At 39.6% G+C, this 27,598-nt stretch overlaps 1 long non-coding RNA gene across 2 annotated transcripts in view; it reads right to left on the reverse strand.

The window, feature by feature from the left end:
• The window catches only part of LOC147822140 (uncharacterized), a 67,422-nt gene that overhangs the window by 21,901 nt on the left and 17,923 nt on the right, over positions 1 to 27,598 (reverse strand). The gene's annotated exons all lie outside the window — the stretch shown is intronic.

Here is a 27,598-nt window from a genome sequence, read left to right on the forward strand (position 1 = left end):
GAACAATGGATGCTTATTAAAATCTGATTTGAATTACAGAGACAACCAGGAATATTTATAAAATGGATTTTTTAAAACATAGGTATCAAAGAAAAAATAAATAATAATTTGAGGTAATATTGAGAAGGTATAACTTTGTGAAAAATTCAGAAATTTGAATAATATACTACATATTTACATGATATTTACAAACTAGTTGTTTGATTTAGCAATACATCAATAAATTCCTAACTTTTAAAATAGAGATGTTGCACTTTAGACAATAAAAGTAAACAAATATAATTTACAAAAAGTAACAATTTTTAAAATATAAATAATTTAAATGATCACATGCTGGGATTAAAATAACATAATAAAATATCAAATTGAAATAAAATATTTACTTAGAAAATGAAACTATATAATATGAAATAACCTGAAATACAGAAAAGAAATTGAAACATGCATTTATAGAAATTTAGAGAAAATATTACAAATGACCTAAGCTATTGACCTAAGTTTATTCCATGTAACATATTCAAAATTCATTCTCAATCCTTTTGGCCAAATTATCTCATTAAAATGTAATGTAAGTGATGCTTACAATGAGTTCTGTAATTTATTTTTACATAACATTACAAACTCAAAGACATCTGGTGAAAGGCAAAGACACAGAACGCTGAGTGCTCTTTGCATGTCACATAAAGTTATGGTTTTAGCATGGTTAGCAAAAATACAGCTAAACGATATTACCACATGCAGATTTTTAACCTTGGTGAGTTCACAGTATTTTTGTTTCAAAGCAATATACAATGACAGTATTAATTTAGCTCATATACTGAGAATCTGTTCATCTCATTGATTTCAGTTACAAAGAAATTATTAGATGATAAACTTTAAAATGAATACAGAAAGCAGCAAAGATCACACAGGAAATGTCAGAAGTCATATTCAATAATGTACGTTAATAACCAGTTATCTAGAGGACTATGCAGAACACTTTCAATAATCACTATGGTGTATATCTTTGCTTTAAGAGTTTTCGTTATTTTCCACATTGTCTACAACAATAACATGCACCACTTTGTTATAATTAATTCTATCTCAGTATATTGCTTTATTCTGAATATAAAATTGAGAACAAATGGCTTCTGTTTTTTTCTTCTAACAATTTGTGTGTTGGTCAATTAAATTAACCAAGAAAAATTAGTAAAATGTGAACAAATATTCTTCAAAAATTTATTAGGTATTAAAATATGGTAGGAATCCCAGTCTTCTGAAGATAAGGTCCAGAATTCACATCATTGCCCCAAAGGTTTTACACTGATGCTCTGATGAGGTGGATGTAGAATTGCTATGTGCAGGTGGATGACCTGAGCCATAACATTTCAGTAAATTAATGAGGGTTATAAACTGAAAAGGTGGGAGACCCAAGATCTGAATACCAGAATGTTTGTTTTGAACCTGGTTTCTACTAATCAGCTCTTATTCACTGTAGTAGCCACACAATGTTATGAGAAATGTAGAGCTCTGTTTTATTATAAAATTCTCTAAAGATAGAGTTAAGGTGGATATTCTATGATATTAAAATGATATCAAAAAGTTTTTTAAATGACAAGTACATTTTCTTATGTCACATACTAGTTGCTCTTAAAATCACAGGAAATTCCATAATGGACCACACAGACTTCATTATTTCCACTTAAAATGAATTTCTAAAATAATGCTCATTATAATGTTAAAGAATGTGTTAAATAAAAGTTAAGTAAATCACAGCTTCAGCAAAAAAAAAGATATGAGAGATATCAAAGAATTCCTCAAAAGGAAAAAGAAAAGGCAAGTATAAATATTTAGCATCACTGTTATTTTAGTGCCACTCTTTTCTGCATGATTCAAGCAACAGCACTTTTCACCTCTTTGTTTCTGAGAGGATTCAGCATGAGGATAACAATTGTGTAAAACACAGAAATCACCTGATCCTCTCCCAAGGAGTAGGAAGTCTTTGATTTTAAATGAGTAAAGATTAGAGTGACATAAAGAATGGTAACTCCCAGGAGATGGGAGGCAAAAGTGAAGAAGGTTTTTTTCTTTCCACCAGTGGAATTAATTTTCAGGATATTGGAGAGGATGGACACATAGGATACAGGTATGGTGGTGAGGGACAGCACTAGGGTGGATCAACCACAAGTGAATATTGTGATTTCAACATCATGTCACTGTAGGACAGGGCTAAAATAGGGGATGAGTCACAGAAAAGTGATGTATGACATTAGAGTTGCAGAAATGCAGACTTCTCTTCAAGGCTGCACTAACAATGGAATCTATAAACTCAAAACATATAGGAGCTAGTGAGCAGGACTTGGCACTGTCTTGTGGACATAATGACAGGATAGTGCAAGGGACTCCACATAGCAACATAGCAGTCACAGGCCATGGAGGAGAGAAGCAAACACTCACTGTCACCAAAGAATATAAAAAAGTACATCTGCACGAAGCAGCCCAGGAAGGAGATGCTCTTGGTGAAAGTCATTCCATTCTGTAAGGATTTAGGGATGATGACTGTTGAGTAGCTGAGGTCAAGAAATGAGAGGTGAGTGACAAAAAAGTACATGGGGGGTGTGAAGCTGGGGATCCAGGTGAATGATCAGTATCATCCCTGTGTTCCCCAGCACTGTGATCAGATAAATCAGGAGAAAGAGCATGGAGAGGACCAGCTGTGTCTCTGCAGAGTCCATCACCCCCGTGAGGATGAAGCCAGGCACACTGGTGGAGTTCAATCTACACATGGTGTTTTGCTGAACTTATCCATTGAATAATAAATTTTAAAAATTACCCTGTCTCAAAAAATATTTTTGTTTATGTGAATTGCTCAGTATTTTTCATAGTGTTCCTGGTTATTGATGGTAACTCTTGTGAAGAAAGAGTGTAAAAACAGAATCACCAGGTTTACATACGGGTATAAAATGACATTTGTTTCTGATACATTAAAGGGTTACATCCTGCTTTTAGCATGAAACTGACACTTCTAAACTCTTTCCATTATTAACACATTCAATTCTCAGGAAATTATTATATCATAAGTACTCATTTGTCGGGAGCAATGCTACATAATTTTAGGGAAAAATCATTTGGTTAGCCTAGTTCTCCTGCCTACAGCCCAGCTATGGAATTCTGAGACATAATTGCATTTTGGCCTCTGGTCACAACTGAGACCTCAATGATCTGGTGATGCTGTGATTCTCCAGGACAAGAAACATCCTGGGAGCTGAAAACATCCTGGGAGGAACAAAACATCCACTCAGTTCCTCATTATTCTTGGACCTTTACTGTGAGACCAAAAGTGACTCCATTTTGCTAATGTGAGACCAGAATGACTCCATTTTGTCCAAAATGGAGCAGTCTCCTTTATTCTTTCAAATTAATGATTAAATGTGCTTAATCTGGGACAAAAGACATGATCTGTAACTCAAGATTCCTAAGCTCATTACTCAGCCATCTGTTTGCCCTAGAAACAAGTGTCCCGGGCCCACTATCTATAGGACAACCTGTTAACATGCTGACTATCCACACAAGGTGGTCATGACCATGAGTCAAGATGTCTGCTGACCATCAGTACATGACAGTAGACCATTAACCTACCTTTGTCCCCATTTTTCTTGTAAAAACCTATACGTAATCCCCTTCAACCCCCAATGAGCGTAGCCAATCAAAATTCTACACTTCATACTTGCTAAATGTTAACCAATCATATGGCTGCTAATGACTGAAGCTTGCTGTAATCTCAATAAAAACCCTGCTAATTTGGAACTCGGGGCTCTCAATCTTGATCCGCTGTGTCGGTGACAATTGAGAGTCCCTGCTTAAGCTTGAATAAATGACCCTCGTCTGCTTACATCGGAAACGGCCTCCTGGTGGTCTTTGGGACTTCGTAATCTGGGCACAACATTACCATCTTGTTTATGCGGATGTACTGAACTCTCTCCAAGCCATTTGTTACCTTTGGCTCTCCCGATGTACTGAATAAAAGGTGCAGTAAGCTGGGGACTTTTGTCTTTGCTGCCCAGAGCAGCACTGATCAGACCCAAAGCTCAGCTTCTTCTCAGTCTCATTTTTCTACCTTTCCTGTAATTCGCCGTGTGCTGCCATGGCTCGCAGGAGACCAGGACTCACTGCAGAGGTTCTGGTAATGTCCCCTTCCCCTGTTCCCTACACTCATTCACATCCTTAGCTTCAGACAAAGGGCACAGAGATTGTTTAAAAGAGCAGTTACGTATTCCCACTGATTCTAGCTAGATACTTTGACATCAGATAACAGACTTAAAATACTGTGTTCCTGATCAGAAATTGTTTTGTCAATACTGATTAAGAATATATACCTGACTATGCTAAAAAATATTTTAGTGTATTATTCATTATATTTTGTTCCCAATGACTTGTACTATTTAAAGCAATGGGGGGGGGGTACTAAGGTGATTCACATTAATTTTAAATTCCCAAAAATATAGTAAGAGAGAAAAAATTAATCTTTAAAACTTTTCAATTTTGAAAAATAGGCTGATTCTCCAGCTTCCCCTGGCTGAGAGCAGGAGTCCTCTTCTTATCCCCACTCACGTGACTGCACAGAGAATTAATGCTCAGTCTCAGAAATATCATGATTGCCTGAGAAGAACATTCAGATACAACCCCAGGAGGTCAAGGTCTGCTTAAACTTGGAAAAGGGAGGCAGGGAGCTTGGAGTCACCTGAGCATAAAAGCCCTGGCAGAAATTAACACAGGGAGACAGAGATTTGTGGGGAGCAGAGGCTCCTGTCTCTCTTGTGAAGGAAATACACCCTTTTCTTTCCACCAAAATAGCTCTTCCACATGTTTTTTGAGGCAGCCAGAGACAATATGGACCTTCAACTCTGGTAACAATGTATTTTTCAACTTGCCCATTCAAAATCAAATTGTACATTGCTGGAATACATTGATTTCACAAACTCTATAATACTTTTTCTGCAAAACTTAACATTATGGTGAGGCTCAAATAATGTGTGTGTGCATATTTTTTGATAAAATCCCATTTATTTTATCCAGTTCTCAAGAATATTACTGTGCCCCAAAGTTGCTGAAAAACTGTCTTTCAATGTTGTCTGTTTAGAAATTTGTCAAGCACAAAATATTCTCAGAAATAAAATAGGAAACCATACACTGAGCTGAAAATTACTGTAATCTGGTTTTTTTCCTAGGGATAATTTATCTTTATATTTTTCTGGATTCTTATTTTTATTCTGAGGTAAACTCTATCATCCTAGGAATTTTGTTCAAGTCTTGATCAAATGGAAAGGTCTCACAGAAATTTCCTCTGAAAAGTGTGAATGGAAACAGACCAGTGTGTGCCTCTCCTCCCAGTTGGCCTCATATACTGTGCATTCAGAACACTGCAGCCTTTGGTCATCCTCTGGGACCAATTTCCAGGGAAGATTTCTTGGCCCAATTCCAAAGATAAAAGTTCAAGGATTTAATGAGCTCTAGAGTTTGTCTTTTCCCTTAGAAGCCCCACATTTAGAACATAAACACTTCATCTTCTCATGTGATAATTGATGTTTCTTCTGAACTTCAGTTATTTACTTTTTAAATTCACACATAGTTATATAAATTTCCCAGGAATAATCTTTACATTTGAGTGATTAGTGAGGATTTTTTTACTAGGAAGTTAAAGAAGAAATTTCCTGAATCATACTTTCTTTGCAATTGACACTTTGAAGAAGAGAACGATCAAATTTTTCACCTGGAAATGTTTTATACTGAAATGAATGACTTGGCCATTGACATAATGCCTATTCACTAGAAATAAGTAGAAAACATTACAATTCAAAGAAAAAATAAAGTAATTCAATACTTGTTACATTTTGTTTAATAATGGTAATTTCCTTCAGTCTTTTTCTCTGTGGAAAAAAACTAATATGGGTGTGTACTTTTAAGTTTGAAAAATTATTATAATACAGTATAATCAGTATTTTATCCTAATTTTATGACTCAATATATTCTGCCAGGATTGGGTATGTTAGCCTAGTACTAAGGAGCCCCCTCATGTCTTATGCATTGGACAGGACTCCAGTCTTCACTAACAAAACTGAGAGGATAAATAGACATCCTCAGGCTCCACAGGAATGGGGCAGAACCTACATTCTGGTTTGTCTGGCCAGCTGGCTTTATCTACAGTCTACATTCATGTAATATATTTTATCATTTTAATTTACTTGATTTTTTTATTTTATAAAAGATAAAATAAACAGAAAGACATAACAGAAAGCCTGGACACTATCATACATTTTGTAATGATTAGTGTTAAAATACCTACTTTGTTATATCTTCACATAAGTTGTTATCTTGAGAAGAATAAGAGGAAATTAAAACATAATAGTAAAGCTGAAATATTTTATTAAGGGTTAATTGAGAGTTAGGATTGGGGTTTTGTTGCAGAACTTTTCTGTGATGGTGAATTGTTAGCACTGCTTTATGAAGACAGAATAATCATCTCTAATGTCAATATCTAAAGAACATATCATTCACAAGCACATAAATTACAACTTGTTTAAGTATTCTTCCTGAGTGGGAACTGTAGAGATGTGCAACACACTGAGTCAGATTTGATTCCATTTATTTACAGTTAGCTATGGAGAGAAGCTAGTGCCTGGAAAGATCTCTGAGCCCAGAGAAGTGGTTTGATTTCTCCTTTTTAAAACATACTTTCAGTTGGGGATTGCTTAAGGGGAGAGCAAGCAGAATTATACAGAAGCAAAACAAAGGCAGATTAGTGGGGGGAGCAAGAGGAAGTTTCACATACTAGGTGAGCTGCAAAACATCCTGAAGCTGTAGTAAGTTTTCTGCCAAATAGGATGTGGATATTTGGTTTTTGTCCAAGAACAAGCACAAAATGGTGATGTTGCTCAAGATGGAGGTGGCTTGGCTTTCACCTCCCCAACTCTTGTAACCATGATGTCAAAGAGTTGACTCAATTAGAGCCTTTTGAGTGTACAAGGGATAATAGTACCACCTCATATACATCAGTTAAACAGAGGCTAAGCATTGTTTTACAAAGTTGATTATGCAATTAAGAATATGGGGGTCAATCAAGAGCCCCAGAAAAAACAGGATGAGGGGACCAGCCAGTCCAATGATGAGGGTAATTACTCAAGGGCTCCAATTGAACAGGTTATGATACCATGAGTTTTTATTTTCCCTCTCCTTCTGAAGTCTATTTAGATTTTCCTTGACCTTTTGAAGAGTATCTTGGATTACACCAGACCTGTTGGCATAGAAACAACATGCCTCCCCTAGAGCTGCACATATTCCTCCATGTGCCAAGAACACTAGACCAAGTCCCCTTTGATTTTAGAGGCCAATTTCAGCTAGTGACTCTACCTGGGAGTGAAGAGTCTCAAGGGCATATTGCAGGCTTCCTAGGTCAGTATCTACCTGTTCTGATAAAGCTGAGAGTCTAAATTCTCCTATAGCCAATGTGGCAGTTCAAAGTTCTATAGAACCAGCTACCCCTAACCCCATCAAAATTGGGATATCTGTGGGGGCTGCTCTCTTCTGTCTGTATGGTAGTCCTGGGGGTGCTATGAAATCCTATCCCTGTGGTCCTTTGTACACATATACTTGAGGGAGAACTTGGGCCAGGATGCACAAAACCTCAGGTCTAGTTACTCCCTCAGGAATTTTGACATACCTAGTGAGCTCAGAGGTACCAGCTAGCCTAGTGCTGTTAGGGGCAATATAAGCCTTCAAGATCTCCAGAGTCAAGATTTGGCTACATACAGCATGCAAAATGAACTGACTCATAAGATTAGAAGTTGCCAGACAGGCTGAATTTCCATAAATTTCACCAATTGTCAATGGGGAATTTGTAGAGGTTCATGCTGAGGCAGTGTTTAAGGTATTGATTGGGTCCAAGGCTCCCACACCCACATAATAAGGAGGCTTTGCTTTTAGACAGAGCCAACAGTCCTGAGCCAAATCTTGTTTCATGAGGTTCAACATAGCATGGACATCTCCCAGCATGGAGAATAGGTAGGGAGAGAGCATGTGTGAGGGGTCCACTTTACTCATAACTAAGGGTGGATACTTCAAGGGAGGGATAACAGGGCAAGGCTCAAGCAAGTGGTCCTTTACTTTTATTAGGGGTCTATTAGCTGTCTTGGTGCCCAGCTTAGTAACCAGGTCTGAAAGTTAATGATTGTCCCGGGTCAGAAATTAGTCTGGGGTGCCAGAAGCATAAGTCCCGATTCCATTCTGTGGGCAATTTAAAGACCCAGGGTCTTTGTATCAGGATCATGACTCAACACCCATGTTTCCATACTATGAGATCATTGGTGGTATTTGGTCCCCTGCTATAGGAGCTGACCTTTTCACAGCCCCAACTAGGGCAATGGAAAACATTTAGGGATCCACAGCTATGCTGTCCAGATGGATTGAATCCTGGACATGTGTAAAAATAATGGCCTCCCAGGTCAATAGAATAACAGTAGTAGCCCCCAAAATCTTGCCTAACCAATTTACACAGGCAACTTAAGAAGTTGCCAAGGGCAGATGGTACCAAAGGTAACATTACCTACAATTTCTTGCAAGGTAAAGGAGATGAGGAGAAAGGAGTACCTCTCTCCCCATTGCATTTCCCCAGAGCTTGGTTTCCTCAGTCCAAAGACAATAAGGACAAGCCTCACAATCATGACTTGGCTAGTCTTGGCTTTAAAGGGTAAGATCCTGGTTCAGCATTTACTTTTTCACCCACTTGACATGAGAATGGTGAACCCATGTTGAGATTCCATCAACCTTGAGAGCTGAGGGCATTGTGAGGAAAGCAATGTAGCATCCATTCCAGGCCTGAGTCAGTCTTTCACTCCAAAAAGCCTTGATGAAGACAATAGGCTGGAAAGGGTAACACTGCATAAATCTGGACAGGAGCTGAGTAGCTCATACCTGGGAGTGAACAGTTTTCTATACCTGTTGGAGAGACTGGAGATACTTTAACAGGAACTGGTTAGAAAATTCTTCTAGTACCTCACTTTTAGCCTTGGGGAGAAAGGGTAGGCAGTGTTCCAAACATAGTTTCAAAAGGAGTAAAACCTACTTTATAAGGGGTGCACCTTACTCTAATGACAGATAATGGCAGCAGGCTGACCTACCCTTCACCAGTTTCCAACATCAATTTGGTCAGAGTAGATTTTAGGATCAGATTCATCTGTTCCACTTGCCCCAAGCTTTGGGGTAGGTAGGCACAGTGGAGTTTCCAATTTATACCCAGTGCCCTACAGACTGAGTTATAAAGGCTACAAAGGGGGGGGCCATTGTTAGATCCAATAGACAATTGTAGTCCAAATCTGGATATTAATTCTTTTTTTTCCTCCATTAAGTTTATTGGTACATTTTAGGTATAAAATACAGTTACATTCATCATTGGGATGCTGTACCTTTACATGAGTATTTGGTTCTTTTTTCCCCCGTCCCCTGCCCTCCCTTCACCTCCTCCACCCTTCCCTATTTGCAAAGACTTTGTTTCCATTTTTTTCCTTTTCTCATATTTTTTCTTTTCCCTTTTTTGCTTTCCCCTACCTCTCCCACTTCCCCTGCTCCTTTAGACATTTCCTTCCTCTTACACAAAATCAATTATACATTTTTTAAATTATAATATCAAGATCTAGGAGACATTACCACAGATTTTACAGAATTTAAAAGGATATAGAAGGCATATTACAAAAATATTTTTTGAAATAAATTTGACAAATTCTAAGAAGTACCTTGGAAGACAAATTAATGAAAATAACTCTAGAGCAAATATAAAATTTGAATAGCACCTGTTAAAGAAAGTATATTCCTGAGTGTCTGAGTGAAGCTCAGGCAGTCCCAGTGCCCAGAAGGAAGCTCCACCACTGCCATCCCAGGCTCCTAGGGCTAAGAAGGTGAGCCGGTCCCAGCACCCAGAAGGAAGCTCCCTGCCTCCATCCCAGGATCCTAGGGCAGTGAGGCTGGGTAGTCCCAGCATCTGGAAGGAAGCTGCCCGCCTCCATCCCAGGCTCCTAGAGCAGTGAAGCTTGGCCGGTCCCAGCACCCAGAAGGAAGCTCCGCACCTCCATCCCAGGCTTCTATGACAGAGGAGCTCAGTGGGTTCCAGCACCCGGAAGGAAGCTCCCCCACTGCCATCCCAGGCTCCTAGGGCAGTGAAGCTTAGCTGGTCCCAGCACCTGGAAGGAAGCTCCCCTGCTGCTATCCCAAGCTCCTAGGGCACAGAAGGTGAGCCACGTGGGTGCCAGAAGCACCCCCCCCATGGAAATGACAAGACATATAAACAAGCCTCAAAAACAGACTTCCAGATCACCTACAGCAACCCCAAAGGGAAACGAGATGGAACATTCTGATACTCGACAACCTGGACTCTGGCAACAAAAGAGGATCTGGGAAAAATGAAATCAGAAATAATTACTCAGATAACAGCAAAGATTTTGCTCATGGTGCAAAACATGATTAATAAATCTAGAGAGGACACAGATAAAAAAATAGAGGATCTGAGGAACATGATGGAATCCCAACATAGGAAACAAATGGAATCCATAAAACAGATACAAACAGATTTTCAGGAGATTAAAATCTCCACCAAAAGTCTGCACAGCAGAATGAACCAATGTGAGGATAGAATTCCACATATAGAAGTTAAGATTGCAATTAGTGACCAGGAAAAGAAAAATTGCTTTAAAATTGTAAAGGAACACAAGAAATCAATCCAGCAGCTGCTGGACAATGCAAAGAAGCATAACATAAGACTGATTGGAGTCAATGAAGAAAGAGGAGAGGGTGCAGATGACATAAAACAACTGTTCACAGAAGTGATGGCAGAAAACTTCCCAAGGAAGGGGAAAGAACTTGACATACAGATAAGTGAGGCATATAGGACTCCAGCTAGCCTTAATCAAAAAAAAATCTACACATAGGCATATAATAGTTAGGATTCCAGAAATCCAACAGAAGAATAAAATTCTACAAGTAGTGAGAGAAAAGAAACAAATCACATACAAAGGAAAGCCCATCAGAATCACAGCCAACTTCTCAATGCAAACCCTCAAGGCAAGAAGAGCTTGGAGTGATGTATTTCAAGCCCTAAAGGAAAACAGCCTCCAACCCAGATTGATGTACCCTGCAAAACTGTCTTTCAAAATTGATGGAGAAATAAGATGCTTTCATGATAAAGAGCACCTCAGGAACTTCATGAATACCAAACCAGCACTCCAAAAATTTTAGACAATATCCTAGGAAAAGACAATGAGGATCACAACCCCAGGAAACCCAGCAGAATGAATCCATTTGGCATGACAAATTAAATGCAAAGGGAGAGAATCCAACAAAAAGAAAAAGTCATGACAAGGCTTTTAAAACTTTTAACTTCATCTCCCTAATGAGTGTATAATTCAATCTTATTATTGTACTCATTAGTATTTTTCTGATTCTAGATTTGGACTCCTTTCTTTGTGCTATATGGGCTATTTGTCATCTTCTTATGTCTACTTTTTAATTGGGTTGTCTATTAATGAGCTCTAAGAATTCTTTATATATTCTGGTCATAGGTTATATGCATTGTAAATATGGTCTGTTTCCGGACTAATTTTCACTTTAATGATGTCATTTAAAGTTCTAAATTTTGATGGAATCTCATTTATCATTTTTTTTCTTTTATACATCATGTCTTTTGTATCCTAGGTAGTTCTTGCCTGCCCTGAATTCATAAATATTTTCCCTTATAATTTCTTCTTAAAGTTTTACACTTTTAGGCTTTCATATTTAGGTTCATAGATCCCTTCAAGTTATTTTCAAGTATGGAAAAAAAGGGTTGAGGTTAATGTTTTATATACAGATACCAGGTGTTCTAGTGCCATTTGCTGAAGACACTATCTCTTCCTCGGCTCTTGAATCGAGTTTATATTCTATAAAATGCTAATGTTAAATAATCTTTCAAAACTCAGTGGACCATATATGTGTGGTTCTATTTCTAGATTCTCTGTTTTATTCCAAGGATCTATATGTCTTTCCTTACACCAACACTGCCTTGATTACTGTAGCTTTAGAAGAAGTCTTAAAATTAGGTACTAAACGTCTTCCAACACTGTTTTTGTTCTTGTTTTTTTTTACTTTTCTAGATCCTTTTTACCCCTACAAAACTTTTAAATTTCAATATCCAATTCTTCATTTATAGCACATATACACAGACCTGAATTTTTATATATACCTTGTGTTTTCTAATCCTGCTAAATTCAAATACAAGTTCTAGGGGCTCCTAGAGTTTTCTTAGTATTTTCTCTGTAGATGATCATTTCATCTACATATAAAGATTTTGCTTCTATCTTGCCAATCCTATCCTAATTGTGCCATTTTATTGCCAGACTATTTTGGTGGGGACTAGGTTTTAAAGTTTAATGGACAGATAAAGAGTAAGCATATCTGCCCTTGTTCCCCACCTTAAGGAGAAAGCATTGTCTCTTCTCCATTCATATAAGGCATTCTCCCTGGAAGTATGGAGTACATGTCTTTAATCTGTTGAGAAGTTTCTGTTCTACTTCTAGTCTCCTGATAGCTTTTACCATGAACAGCTGTGGAATGTAGTCCAATACTTTTTCTCCAACTAGTGACAGGATTATATGGCTTTTTCCTTTCCTCTGTTAAAATGATGACTTTTGGGGGTGGATCTTCCAATGCTGAATCAACACTGCCATCCCTAAAACAAAACCACTTTCTACATGCTGCCAGATCTGACTTCTAAGAGTTTGTTTTGTTAAACAAATTTCTATCGATGTTCATACATTTTTCTTCTATTATCTTTATCCAGTTTTCGGATTAGCACAATGTTGATTTCCTAAAATGAGGGGAGAAGTGCTCCTCCTTTTTTATACTTTAATTGTTTGATATAATTTATCAGTCAAAATGTTTATGAGCCTGCTGTTGTCATATAGATAGGTTTTCAAGCTAGGAATATACTTCCTTACCCCCCCATTAACTTTATTTGTACATTTTAGGTATAAAATACAGTTACATTCATCATTGGGGTCTTGTACCATTACATGAGTCTCTTGGTTCTTATTTTTTTCCCCCTTCCCTTGCCCACCCTTCACCCCCTCCACCCTTCCCTATTTGCAAAGACCTTGTATTCATTTTTTTCTTCTCATATTTTTTCCTTTCCCTTTTTTCCCTTCCCCTACCCCTCCCAATTCCCCTGCTCTTTTAGACCTTTTCTTCCTGTTACACAATATCAGTGATATCTTTTTTTAAATTACAATATTAAGATCTAGGAGACATTACCACAGATTTTACAGAATTTAGAAGGATATAGAAAGCATATTACAAAAAATCTGTTTTGAAATAAATTTGACAACTTTTAAGAAGTAACTTAAAAGACAAATTAATGAAACTAACTCTGGAGGAAATATAAAATTTGAATAGCACCTATTAAAGAAAGTATATTCCTAGCTTGAAAACCTACCTATATGACAACAGCAGGCTCATAAACATTTTGACTGATAAATTATATCAAACAATTAAAGTATAAAAAAGGAGGAGCACTTCTCCCCTCATTTTAGGAAATCAACATTGTGCTAATCCGAAAACTGGATAAAGATAATAGAAGAAAAATGTATGAACATCGATAGAAATTTGTTTAACAAAACAAACTCTTAGAAGTCAGATCTGGCAGCATGTAGAAAGTGGTTTTGTTTTAGGGATGGCAGTGTTGATTCAGCATTGGAAGATCCACCCCCAAAAGTCATCATTTTAACAGAGGAAAGGAAAAAGCCATATAATCCTGTCACTAGTTGGAGAAAAAGTATTGGACTACATTCCACAGCTGTTCATGGTAAAAGCTATCAGGAGACTAGAAGTAGAACAGAAACTTCTCAACAGATTAAAGACATGTACTCCATACTTCCAGGGAGAATGCCTTATATGAATGGAGAAGAGACAATGCTTTCTCCTTAAGGTGGGGAACAAGGGCAGATATGCTTACTCTTTATCTGTCCATTAAACTTTAAAACCTAGTCCCCACCAAAATAGTCTGGCAATAAAATGGCACAATTAGGATAGGATTGGCAAGATAGAAGCAAAATCTTTATATGTAGATGAAATGATCATCTACAGAGAAAATACTAAGAAAACTCTAGGAGCCCCTAGAACTTGTATTTGAATTTAGCAGGATTAGAAAACACAAGGTATATATAAAAATTCAGGTCTGTGTATATGTGCTATAAATGAAGAATTGGATATTGAAATTTAAAAGTTTTGTAGGGGTAAAAAGGATCTAGAAAAGTAAAAAAAAACAAGAACAAAAACAGTGTTGGAAGACGTTTAGTACCTAATTTTAAGACTTCTTCTAAAGCTACAGTAATCAAGGCAGTGTTGGTGTAAGGAAAGACATATAGATCCTTGGAATAAAACAGAGAATCTAGAAATAGAACCACACATATATGGTCCACTGAGTTTTGAAAGATTATTTAACATTAGCATTTTATAGAATATAAACTCGATTCAAGAGCCGAGGAAGAGATAGTGTCTTCAGCAAATGGCACTAGAACACCTGGTATCTGTATATAAAACATTAACCTCAACCCTTTTTTTCCATACTTGAAAATAACTTGAAGGGATCTATGAACCTAAATATGAAAGCCTAAAAGTGTAAAACTTTAAGAAGAAATTATAAGGGAAAATATTTATGAATTCAGGGCAGGCAAGAACTACCTAGAATACAAAAGACATGATGTATAAAAGAAAAAAAATGATAAATGAGATTCCATCAAAATTTAGAACTTTAAATGACATCATTAAAGTGAAAATTAGTCCGGAAACAGACCATATTTACAATGCATATAACCTATGACCAGAATATATAAAGAATTCTTAGAGCTCATTAATAGACAACCCAATTAAAAAGTAGACATAAGAAGATGACAAATAGCCCATATAGCACAAAGAAAGGTGTCCAAATCTAGAATCAGAAAAATACTAATGAGTACAATAATTAGATTGAATTATACACTCATTAGGGAGATGAAGTTAAAAGTTTTAAAAGCCTTGTCATGACTTTTTCTTTTTGTTGGATTCTCTCCCTTTGCATTTAATTTGTCATGCCAAATGGATTCATTCTGCTGGGTTTCCTGGGGTTGTGATCCTCATTGTCTTTTCCTAGGATATTGTCTAAAATTTTTGGAGTGCTGGTTTGGTATTCATGAAGTTCCTGAGGTGCTCTTTATCATGAAAGCATCTTATTTCTCCATCAATTTTGAAAGACAGTTTTGCAGGGTACATCAATCTGGGTTGGAGGCTGTTTTCCTTTAGGGCTTGAAATACATCACTCCAAGCTCTTCTTGCCTTGAGGGTTTGCATTGAGAAGTTGGCTGTGATTCTGATGGGCTTTCCTTTGTATGTGATTTGTTTCTTTTCTCTCACTACTTGTAGAATTTTATTCTTCTGTTGGATTTCTGGAATCCTAACTATTATATGCCTATGTGTAGATTTTTTTTTGATTAAGGCTAGCTGGAGTCCTATATGCCTCACTTATCTGTATGTCAAGTTCTTTCCCCTTCCTTGGGAAGTTTTCTGCCATCACTTCTGTGAACAGTTGTTTTATGTCATCTGCACCCTCTCCTCTTTCTTCATTGACTCCAATCAGTCTTATGTTATGCTTCTTTGCATTGTCCAGCAGCTGCTGGATTGATTTCTTGTGTTCCTTTACAATTTTAAAGCAATTTTTCTTTTCCTGGTCACTAATTGCAATCTTAACTTCTATATGTGGAATTCTATCCTCACATTGGTTCATTCTGCTGTGCAGACTTTTGGTGGAGATTTTAATCTCCTGAAAATCTGTTTGTATCTGTTTTATGGATTCCATTTGTTTCCTATGTTGGGATTCCATCATGTTCCTCAGATCCTCTATTTTTTTATCTGTGTCCTCTCTAGATTTATTAATCATGTTTTGCACCATGAGCAAAATCTTTGCTGTTATCTGAGTAATTATTTCTGATTTCATTTTTCCCAGATCCTCTTTTGTTGCCAGTTCAGGGAGTCCAAGTGGTTAAGTATCAGATTGTTCCATCTCGTTTCCTTTTGGTGTTGCTGTAGGTGATCCAGAAGTCTGTTTCTGAGGCTTGTTTATGTGTCTTCTCATTTCCACGGGGGTGGGGGCTGCTTCTTGCCCCTGCACAGCTCACCTTCTCTGCCTTAGGAGCTTGGGGTTGTGGCACGGGAGCTTTCTTCCAGATGCTGGGACTGGCTCAGCTTCTCTGCCCTAGGAGCTTGAGATAGCAGCGGGGGAGCTTCCTTCTAGGTGCTGGAACCAGCTGACCTTCTCTGCCCTAGAAGCTTGGGATGGCAGTCCAGGAGCTTCCTTCTGGGTGCTGGGATGGGCTCAGCTTCTCTGCCCTAGGAGCTTGGGATGGTGGCAGGGGAACTTCCTTCTGAGTTCTGGGACCAGCTCACCTTCTCTCTGGGTATTAATTCTTGAACAAGCTTTTTGGCCACCACAGTGGCACTCTCCCACCAAGTAACATAGACCCCTTACCAACCTGAGAAAGTATCTATGAAAAGCAGGAGGTAGCAATAGCCACCCACTTGTAGTATGATCTCTGTGAAACCCACTTCTCAGTTTTCTCCAGGATTCAAACCTTGGAATATTACCATAAAGGTGAAGAAGGGCCCTAGCAGGGATTTACTTGTACACAGGTCCAGCACCTAGAGAGGCCTGGCAAGCCAGCTCCTGCAACTTTGAAAGAAGTAACTTGGAGCTAGACATTCAGTCATCTTGGAGCTCCCCAGGTGCATGACTGGATGCAGCTGCTGGATGAGCTATCTTCCTAATGCCTGGGGGAAGTAGATGAAACTGTCTGGACATTTCCACCAGTCCTAGGGATTGTTCTTTGCTTGAAGCAGGCTTACTTCTTTACCTTCCTCTGTATTGTAAGTGAGTCAGTCAGGAGAAAAGGGGGAGGAGAACTCATAGTAGGCAGGATGATTAAGGGTTCAGCTAGCCTCAGGGCTGTCTCTCTGGCTGCAGAATCTGCAAGTTGACCTCCCTTAGCCTAGGTGTATTGTTCTTTTGTTGACACCAAACATGAAAGATGGATATCTTCTTGGGAAGCCATACCACCTCTAGGAGAGACAACATCTCCTCTTTGTTCTTGACAGTTTTCCTGTGGCTGTTAGGGCCTTTCTCTCCTTGTAGATGCTCGAATGGACATGTAAAATACCAATGGCATACCTACTATCAGTGTATATATTTATCTTCTTTTCCTTTCCCCATCTCAAGGCCTGGCCAAGGTGATCAGGTATGCAGTTTGGGCTGAGGTCCCCTCAGGCAGAAGCTGGGCCCAAATGTCTTGATCAACTGTAGTCACTGCAGCACCTGTCCTTCACACCCTGCTTATCACCATGCTGCTTCCATCTGTGAGGATGATGGCATCAGCCTCTGCCAAGATGGAATTCATTAAGTTCAATCAGCCACCCTGCATCTGGCCCAGCACTTCCTCATGGTTTTGAATTGGGGTGTTGGGGTCATCATCTGGCATCAGTGTGGCCAGATTGAGAACTACCCCTGCTGACAAGAGGATGTGAGGCTGGTTGAGCAAGAGGCTTTGATACTGAGTGGCATCCATTTATTAGTAACCCCCCCCCCCCGAGAACAGTCTGTACTGAGTGAGGATCAGTTAGGACTAGATCTTGTTCATGGGTCAATTTATCATCCCTCTTGACCAATAAAGCTGTGGCAGCTACCACCCAAAGACATGAAGGGCATCCTGTAGACACAGGATCTAATCTTTTAGAGAGAAAGGCCATAGGGCACTTCCAGGATCCCAAGGACTGTGTCAGGTCTCCCTTGTGGATCCCTCTTACCTCATGGATGAAGAAATGAAAAGGGTTGACAACATTTGGCAGTGCCAGGGCCAGGGCTGATACCAGAACTCTTTTCAGATCCTGTAAGGCCTTTTCTTCATCTATTCCACATTCTAGGGGTTGATTTCCTCCCATAGAAGAATGGTGGAGCTGCACTATCTCAGCAAACCCAGGTATCTATGGGTGACTGTATGGAGGTGAACCTAGAAATTATCATACATGTTTCTTGGTAGTTTGTGTGAGTATCTGGAGGATGGACCTTTTCCTGGCCTGGGTCAAAGCTTTTCTTCCTTCTGAGTTTTCATACTCTGGGTATGAGACTTTAGGGGCACAGAGTTGTGCCTTTTTGGCAGAAACATGGTAGCCTAACACATCTAGTAGCTGAACAAGCTGTCATGACCCCTGCAGGCATTCCAAATAGTAACAAATCATCCACGTATTGAAGCAGGTTGAGGTTCAGGTGGTGGGATAGAAAACTCACAAAGTCCTTCTAGAGGGGCTTGCCAAACAGGTTGGGTGCATTTTTGATTCCTTGAGGCAGCCAGGTCCAGCTGAGCTGGCATGAGTGGCTGGAAACAGGAACAGTCCACTTGAAGGAGAACATAGGCTTGTTAGCTGGGGCAAGGCACACGCTGAAAAAAGCATCCTTTAAATCTAGCACAGTATATATGTGCTCCTCAGGAGACAGCACACTCCGGAGTGTATATGGGTTTGTGACAGTAGGGAACAGAGTTACCACTGGCTGGTTGACTTGTCTCATGTCCTGGACTGACTTGTAATCTGACATTCCTGGTTTCTTTACCAGCAGGAACGTGGTGTTCCATGCGGACTGACAGGGAGTTAATATCCTAAAGTCTAGCAACCTCTTACTGTGAGGCTAGCCCCAGTCTGGCCTTCTGAGAGATGCAGTATTGTCAAACTCACACAGGCATGGCTGTTCACAAGAGCTCAACTATCACTGGAGGGTGGTGAGCATCCAAACCTGGTGGATTAGTTTGGACCTACATGTTTGGGAATTCCACCTGTAGTCTATCCAATAAGCCCCCAGGGCTTGTTTTCTCTGGGTTTTCTTCCCCAGAGAGGAGATACTCCTCAGGCAGGGTGGTAGTTAAGGATATTTGATATGAAGGGTAGAACATCTGCGCCTCAGTTTGAGTGAAAAAAATGATTGCCCTTAGCTTATTAAGGAGGTCTCATCTCAGCAAGGGGAATGGGCATTCCAGTGTTACAAGAAAAGAGAGAGTAACATGTTTTGATTCCAAGCCCACCATTTGCTCACTCATGAGCAGGCAGTTTTGGATTGCTCCTGTGGCCCCCTGGATGGGAGTGGTTTCTAATGAAATCTCTCTCAGAGGAGTTTTTTACACTGACAGTGTACAACAAGAAATGGACCCATTGGGCCCTACTTCAACATTTGCCAGGGGCTCCCTGGGACCAAAAGAGAAAAAGCCCTGGCCCCCTCCACCTGAATCTTTCTTTCCCCCAGAAGTGGGGAGGGATAGTACCTTGGCAAAAGACCCATGGGGACACTCATTTTTCCAGTGCCCTTCCTCCTTGCAATAGGCACATTGATTTCTGCCCAATGGTGGGCATCCTCCTGGATTTCTAGGCACCTGTTTTCTGAGTTTCCTGGAGTTGGGTCCCACTGAGTCTCCTCTGATTCCTACTGCCAAAGATCTTTGCTTGTTTCTTTACTGGTCTGTCTGCCATAGCTGTGGCCAATTTTTGTTTTTCTGAATCCCTATTATCAAAAAACTTTTGAGCCTCTTCTAACTACTGAGACACTTTCATTCCTGGAAACCCTCCAATTTTTGTAATTTCCTCCGAATATCAGGTGCAGACTGGGTAATAAAGGCCAGATTTATAGCTCTTGGGTTCTTTGGATCTGAGGGGTCAAATATGGTATAAATTTGGAAGTCCTCTCAGAGTCTCTCCAGGAACACAGCGGAGGACTCTTCTGGTCCCTGTGTTACTTCAGTGGTTTTTGACAGATTTATGGGTTTCTGAGCTGCCACTCAGATCTTGTTCAACAAGTTCTGGTGCAAGGTGATCCAAGCCTCTTTTTCCCTTGAAGAATTTGGGTCCCATTCAGGTCCTCCAAGGGGAAGCTGTGTTTCAGCAATTCATGGGCCTCCTCCTATGAACTCCCTCTCAATAAAACCTTTCCAATGTCAAACCTTGTCCTGTCCTACTACTCAGTGGTGAACAGGGTCAATAACAACTGTTGCCAGTCATCTCAGGTTGGTAGAAGAGTCCTAAAGATCGAATTTATCAGGGAAAATTACATTTCTGAGAGAATGGTGGATTCTGGGTTTTCCAGTTGTAGAGGTCAGAAGTGGACTAGGGAACATATACCAGGATGGGCTAGTTCCTGGGCCTGCCCCATCAGGAGGAGGGGCCTCCCTCAAAGTCAGAAGAGCCCCTGGACTGCATCTTTCTGAGGTGGTGACCTCCTGATGGGATCAGAGATGCTCTCATATGGGAGGAGAGGTAGCATGAGAAGTAGGGGAAGAAAGGAGAGAATTGGGGACAAGAGGGTCTGGATGGACAGAAGAGAGGAGTGAACTAGGGCTATTTGGAGCTGGAGAGGGGAGGACTTCTGCAGCATTTGACTGCTACAGGGCAAGTTTCTGCCTTTCTGGAGTTTGCCCATGAGGGGCACAACAGCTTTTAGAAAGAAGCACCTTTGAATAGGTCTTTCAGGTGCAGGCCTGTAACCATGGTGGAGGGTGCTGCACTAGGTTAAACCAGGAATTGATGTAAGGGAAATGATCAAGCTGTCCTGATGACCCTGTAACAACCCTCTAAAGTGCTTGGACCATGGCAGGGGCAAGGGAGCCCTCAGAGAGCCAGCCCACACTGAAAGAGGGCCACTTGAGTTCACAAAATGTCCAAGCAAACAAAAAGTTTGTTCTTTGACATTTTCACCCCATACTCATCAGAAAATTCTGAGGAAATATTTCTAAGCACGCAAATCCAGGGCATAACAGGTTGTGTGGATGATGACCCCATGGTAGAGAGACTTAGGGCAGGCAGGTTATACCCAAGATAGGAGTTAGAAGAACAAATGAGAAAAAAGAAGCCTGAGCAACATGAGGGAGAAGATATCAAAGGGGTCACCATTTAGAAGGGCCTGACAGTACATTGATTTGTAGGGTGATAAAGGTGAATCTCTGTTAAGAGTTTCTGCAAGCCTCCGGAGGAACCATGAACCCTGTATTGAAGTTTAAGGCTCAGATGACACTGATATTTCCACTGGAGAAAAGTGAAGAGGCTCCAAAATGCTTCCTCTATAAGGGTCATAGGATGACCTCATCTGCAAAGTCCACAAGGGTCCAGAGTTCAAAGGGAGGGGAAAAGGTTCCTTTAGGACCACAAAGCCACCAATGGTCAGAGGATGTCCTCAAAACTTAGTTTAAGGAGTTACAAACCCAAGTGGGAAAACACTGATGGACATAGGCTGGAGTCACTCAAGCCAGAGGTCAGTAAAAAGCAGATAAGTGGTGGGGGCTGGGGATTTAGCTCAGTGGCTTCTCCACCTGCTGCACAAGTGCAAGGAACCAAGTTCGATCTCTGGTACCAAACAAAAACAAAAACAAAAGCTTTCAAAAAAACAAAAATAAAGCACATAAGTGGAACTGACTGATTTAAATATTCTCCTGCACTTGGCCATGGGCAGGACACAAGGAAAGTGAAAAGGTGGCAGAAAAGATGCACTAGAAAATGGGACTCAAAATCAGCCTGATGCCAAGCCTGAAAGGCACCTCCATTATGCCAATCAGTCAGCTTCTGATCAAGGGAAGAATGCTTAGGACACAGGCCCAGAAGATAGAGAATTTGGCCCTGTCAGAGCCAATGAGGTCTGTCCCAAAGTATGATGTGTGAGGCACAGAAGGGAGCATGTTGGGGAGAATAAGACAGGCCAGAAAGCAGTCAGGGGAATCTGGGTGTCAAGAGGTCAGCCACAATTAGGAGAAAGAAGACAGCTCCCAGTGTTTGGGGACAATGGGGGGATCTGGACATAGAGAATAAAGCCTGTTTGTGTGGTGCACCCTTGAAAGATATCAAGAAAGACAAGGGGAAAGGGTGTTCCTCTGTGGGGAGGAACCACTCAGTTGGTCAACTGGCTGTGGGCCTCTCAGCCACTTGAAGCACCGTCCAGGCTTTAGGGTGTATTTATCTTGTTGCAAGAGCACCCACTTGGTGTTTCTTAGATGCATCCAGGGAATCACAGTATATCATCACTCAGAGCCTATAACTCCATGGAAGACAAGTTTCCTGCTTCATTGTGGGCACAGCCCCTAATTTATGCTGCCCATTACAGTCACTCTCCTGATCATACAATAGCCATTCAGAGGTTAAACCATTCCATGCCCTTCCCTGGGGACTTCCCACATTTGCAGAGTTTCAGCCAGACCAGACCAGAGTAGTAGGCCACCTCAGTCAGTGTCCTGACCTTAGGAGTGGTATGAGGAATGCCTTCCTCAAGGACTACTGTTTTCCAAAACAACCAGAGGGATCTGCACATTCAGACCAGACCAGATGGATTCCAGAAAATTTGAAAAGTGTCTCAGGCATCTCTGCAGTCCCATCAGTGTCAGCAGTGAGCCTACAGAGCCCTGGAACATCTCAGAGGACACCTCCCCTAGAGTTTACTGCCACAGACCGAAGGGACCACAGCAAGACTGGTCCACCATTCATGGCAATCATTCTGGAGCCTCCAGCTGTTCTACCAAGACAGTTGAAACAATTAGAGATGCACCACACTCTGAGTCAGATTTGAGTCCATTTATTCAAAGCCAGTGACCCAGAGAGGCTAGTGTTTAGAAAGATCACTTGGCTGAGAGATGTGGTTTGATTTGGCCTTTGAAATCATGCTTTCAGTTGGGGAGGGCTCAAAAGGAGAGCAAGCATAATTTCATAGAAGCAGAGCAGTGCCAGATTAGTGGGGAGCAAAAGGAAGTTTCACAAACTAGGTGAGCTACACAACATCCTGCAGCTTCACCAAGTTTTCTGCCAAACAGGATGTGGGGGTTTTTTCTACTTTGTCTGTCACAAGCACAAAATAGGAGTGAAGCTCAAGATGGAGTCTGGTTGGCTACCACATGAGAAATTTTCCAACTTTTTGCTAATTTAAGATAAGAAAGGAGAAGGGAGGAACTAGGTAGGATAGGCTGGGGGGAGGCCTTAATGAGAACATTTATGTATAAAGAGATAAGATGGAGGGAGGGAATATTCAATAGGTATGGGAGGAGGGGGGAGAAAGAAGAGAAAGTAGGGGAATATAAGTGAAAAGGGATACAAGTAGGGGAGAGTGAATTCAATTAAACAATTAGCAGATACATGTGTTCTAGAATAATAGAAAGCCTTTGAAATATCCCAGGCATGAGAAAACCTAACAAAACAAGGTAAGAGCCTCTATGTGCACACACAATAGCCTCATGCTTACAAAATCACACACATTGTGATTCTGCATCCTTATGGGGGCATCTGGACTGGAGACCAGTATTTCCTCTAGAATTCCACTATGGGACAAGGCCTAATAAAAGGAGGAACATGAAAATTCTGCTGTCCTTCCCTCTGTCTCCTCTCAGCCTCATGTAGGAGAGGCTATTTTCTGCTGTCTGGAGCTGAGCTACACCCTCTGTGGTGACCTCTATCCTCTGCCAGGCTTGCCCTTGGGGAACCTGGACCACAGCTGCCCTCATGGCCTCTGCTCTTGAAGGTGAGGATAAGAGGAAACATGGGGTCTGCATAATCTGTGTGCAGGTCCCAACTACAGCAAAATGCCTCAATTCCCAGGCCTAGTTCCAGGATGCTTGGATTCCCAATGTCTATGCACTTCCCTGATTACTTTGAAAGCCTCTGAGTAGAGCAGAGGTCCTGGGGCTTCAGAATCTTCACTGAGTTGAGGAGCTGCACATGCCCTGCCTTCCACACCTCTCTGCAGCCCTGCTCCCAGCCTTGGACTCTCACATCCCACAAATTATCCTGTGCCTGTGCTCTGGCCTGCAGTAGTGTTCAGAGCACCTTGTTTTCTATATTCTGGCCTTTTGTGTTCTGCTGTTTCCCTTCAGTGGGCTGGATGTGGTCATCACAAGCTGGGCTCATGCTCTCTCACTCCACAGAGAATTTCCCACTGTGGCTTCTGCTCTTCCACAATCCAGGCACTAGGCCATTTTCCTTAGTCCCTTGTTTTCACTCTATTGTGTCCCAGCTCCCCTTTTTTTGGACTCCAACCTAACTCTTAAGAGGGTCTCACCATCTGTCTGGAGAGACGTGATTTTTGCATCATGAAGACCAGAAAATGTGCATGTGTCTGGTCTTCTACACTGCTTACCAAAATAGAGAAAGTGATTTCAGATACCTCTCAGCAAGAGTGTTGTTGAAATCCTTCCCCTGTTTGTTCTACTTAGGCAGAGGGATAGGGGGCTTCCTACATGGCATCAGACCCAAGGCTGTCTCACTGGACAAAGAAATTCTGGGAAGCATAACTATGTTCCTTCTAGTCAGGCTCTATCTCTGGTAGCAATCTTGGCACTTGTAATATGAGGAGGTTTCTCTCTTATCAGCATGAGCAAGGGCAAATTCTTCCCCACACTGAGAAACCATTTATTCTTTGCCTGTGAAGTACTTCACTTACTCCCTTTTATAAATACCCTATATCTGAGTTTTACCTGATTGCTAGTTCTCTCATGTATGAACCTAGTGACCCTATGACTCCACAATCAGGAATTTCTAGATATTTTCACTTAAGTATTGAAGATATACATTAACTCAGTAACAGAAATAAGACAGAAAATTAATATATAAAAAATACTTTGTAGAAATATTTTGTACTGGATTTGATTGGTCATGACATTCATCGGGACAAATAGAGTTTACACATTTTTGGCATGATTTAATAGAATACAGTCCCAAAAATATAAAGAAAAAGAAGGGAACAAAGAAGGAAGAAAAGAGTAAAGAAGGAAGAAAGGATGGAAGGAAAGAAAGAAGGAAGGAAGGAAAGAAGAAGGAAGAGAGAGAGGGAGGGTGAATAGAAGGAAAATAGCATAACAGAGAAAACAGAGAGTAAGTATGGAAGGAGCCTGAAAGAACAAATAAAAGCAGAAATGAGCAAAGAGACAATGTAGCAGCAGAACAGTGTGGATAGGATCAGTTAGAAAAGGGCTGAGTTGAGGTACCAATGGATTTTCAAGTTTCAGAAGTTGATTGCACACTGGTAAGTGTGATGTTATACATAGAAATGATTCTCAAAACAATAGCAATGGATAAGAGAGGTTTCATTTGCACATAAGTTGTAAAAATCTACAATAAAACTTCCTCTCCCTTTTTAAAAAAAAATAACTTTCAGTAAGCCTTTCCCAATTTTGAGTTCACATTCTTTACATAATCTAAACTCTAAAGACAAGTCCCTTCCAAAAATAGGTGTATCCCATGAAATTCCTCACTTTGGCAAAGTTTGGAAGCATGATGTAAACACTGCAAGCACTGAGGAATCTCAGCTACATATTAAACCATAGGTAAAGCCAACCATGAGCAGATGTGAGCAAATAACTTCCATTCCAACCAGTGAACCTGTAATTGAGAGAGCTTATATTAGCTCAGCAAGTCTTCTCTGTTCATCACTATCAAACATGTATAATAACTAATATGATCAACTTGTTCAAATACTCATTTCTGGTAGTATTTGTCTAAAGGCATCCAGGATAATTTGAGTGTTTTAGTTGAGAGGGGAAACAACATGCATGAATTTGTCAGAATTTGTACTAAGTAGTAGGAAGTTATGGAAAGTATTCCATAGAACACTGGAAATACACATGCAAACACATGCATGCATTCACATACAAAATCAGATACATAGACTCCTACAACAGAGTCATCAGTGGAGTAACTACAGATTAAGAAATAATCATGAAGCTGCAAATGAAACATCAGAAGTATCTAAACAGAATGAATATTAAGAAAATTCAATGAATGAAAGTATAAAGTAACACAAAACAGTAATGGAACAAGAAAAATGTGAGGATATACATGCCAACATTTTTTTAACAATAAGAAATTTAGGAAGCCATTGGTTAAGCAGTTCAAAGGATCCTTGGAAGGATAACTATAGACACTTGAGTCTATGCAGAAAAAGAAATGCCAAATGTAATAACATAAAAGGAAATGTGGCAAATATTGGAAATTTTAATTTCAATTACTTCAAAACTAAAGGACTGAAGGAAAATTATACTATTGTATAATGTATCTAAGCCACATATAAAGGTAACATTTATTTGAAAAATAAAGAAGTGGGGAAAATTGATCAATATAATTCAAGAGATCTTTTTCCTGATTGTTTAGTGAGGGTTGGATATGTACCTTAATAGTACAGTGTTTGCTTATTGTTTTTCATGACCTGGGTTTAATCCCCAACACCAAAAAGTTGTATATATATTTGGTAGACATTAGAATAATATGGGGTTAACAAAAAGGTTGTTACTGCATGGAGAGCAAAAAATAGAATCTCAAAAATAAAATAAAGATTTCAACAAGTCCTCACAAAATTTAAAATAGGAAGTAAAATAAATTATGAAAATATTCTGCTGATGAATTTGATGATTAAAAAGCAAAGTTCTTTAAAGGCACATTAGAAGAAATAAGTAATATGAGTAATTACTTAATAAATTAAAGTATTTTATGAAAATTATTCATATGAATAAAATCTGCAGAATGTTTTTTCTTTATAAAACAAATCCTCACCTGTGCTTCACACTGAATATTGGATGAGCTCCCTCTGAGTATGTGGAAGATAACAGAGCCAAAAGATAAAAGAACTTGAGCACTGAGTTACCTGCCAAAAACAGCCAACCCAAAAGTAATCTGAGCAACAGGGTGAGCATGAAACACGACAAATTCAGGCCATAGCCATGAATATAGTTTTGTGTTGAGCACGTCTATTCCTGAATGTTTCATCACTCTGGGAAAACTGTTTCTTAATACAATTACCCCACCCATCATCATACACCATCTGATAATTTATTCTTTCCTTTACTAAATTCATTTTCTGCATCTAAGTTCATATTTGTGACTTTGAAGCTTTAGCCCCCAGTGCCAACCACAGTGTCTTCTATTAGCAACTGTACAAAACATTGAACAATGCACACATTTCAGTGACTGCTGTTTTAGTAAAGCATAATAGCAGTGTTACTGCCTAGTCATTAATTACTAGGAAGTAAAACCAGGTGTTCCTATTTTGCTGTGCTGCATTATGAGCTTTTTAAAAATCATATATCTATTCCGTAGCACACTGACCTGGCACCATGATAGAGGGCATGAAATCTTACATTATTTCAGAGAAATAACTTCCATTATATGATCTATGTAGTGATATGAGAAATAAATGATTGGGCAAATGGAAATAGTTTAAATGTTTCTTATGGCCAAGATATTAAATTACATTTATTTAATAACATGATATAAATACTTTATATTCTATGTAGTAAAGAAAATAAAATAGGACTAATTTATTTCAAATTTAGGAATTTCTTCAATTTAACTATTGTTTTCCAAATCAGGGATTCTACTGACAGGTTTGCCAACAAAAATTAATAGTATAAATTTTTCAACTCATACAAATACATTAAAATGAATGCAAGAAAAATACAAAATCAAAGCAAAGTTTTTGCAATGATTCTGAATATTGATCATATACAGAAAACGTTAATTT

Source organism: Heterocephalus glaber, unplaced genomic scaffold, assembly GCF_053883595.1.
Source record: "Heterocephalus glaber isolate CG9 unplaced genomic scaffold, H.glaber_assembly_v1.0 deba00001673, whole genome shotgun sequence".
In the NCBI taxonomy this organism is placed as follows: domain Eukaryota; kingdom Metazoa; phylum Chordata; class Mammalia; order Rodentia; family Bathyergidae; genus Heterocephalus; species Heterocephalus glaber.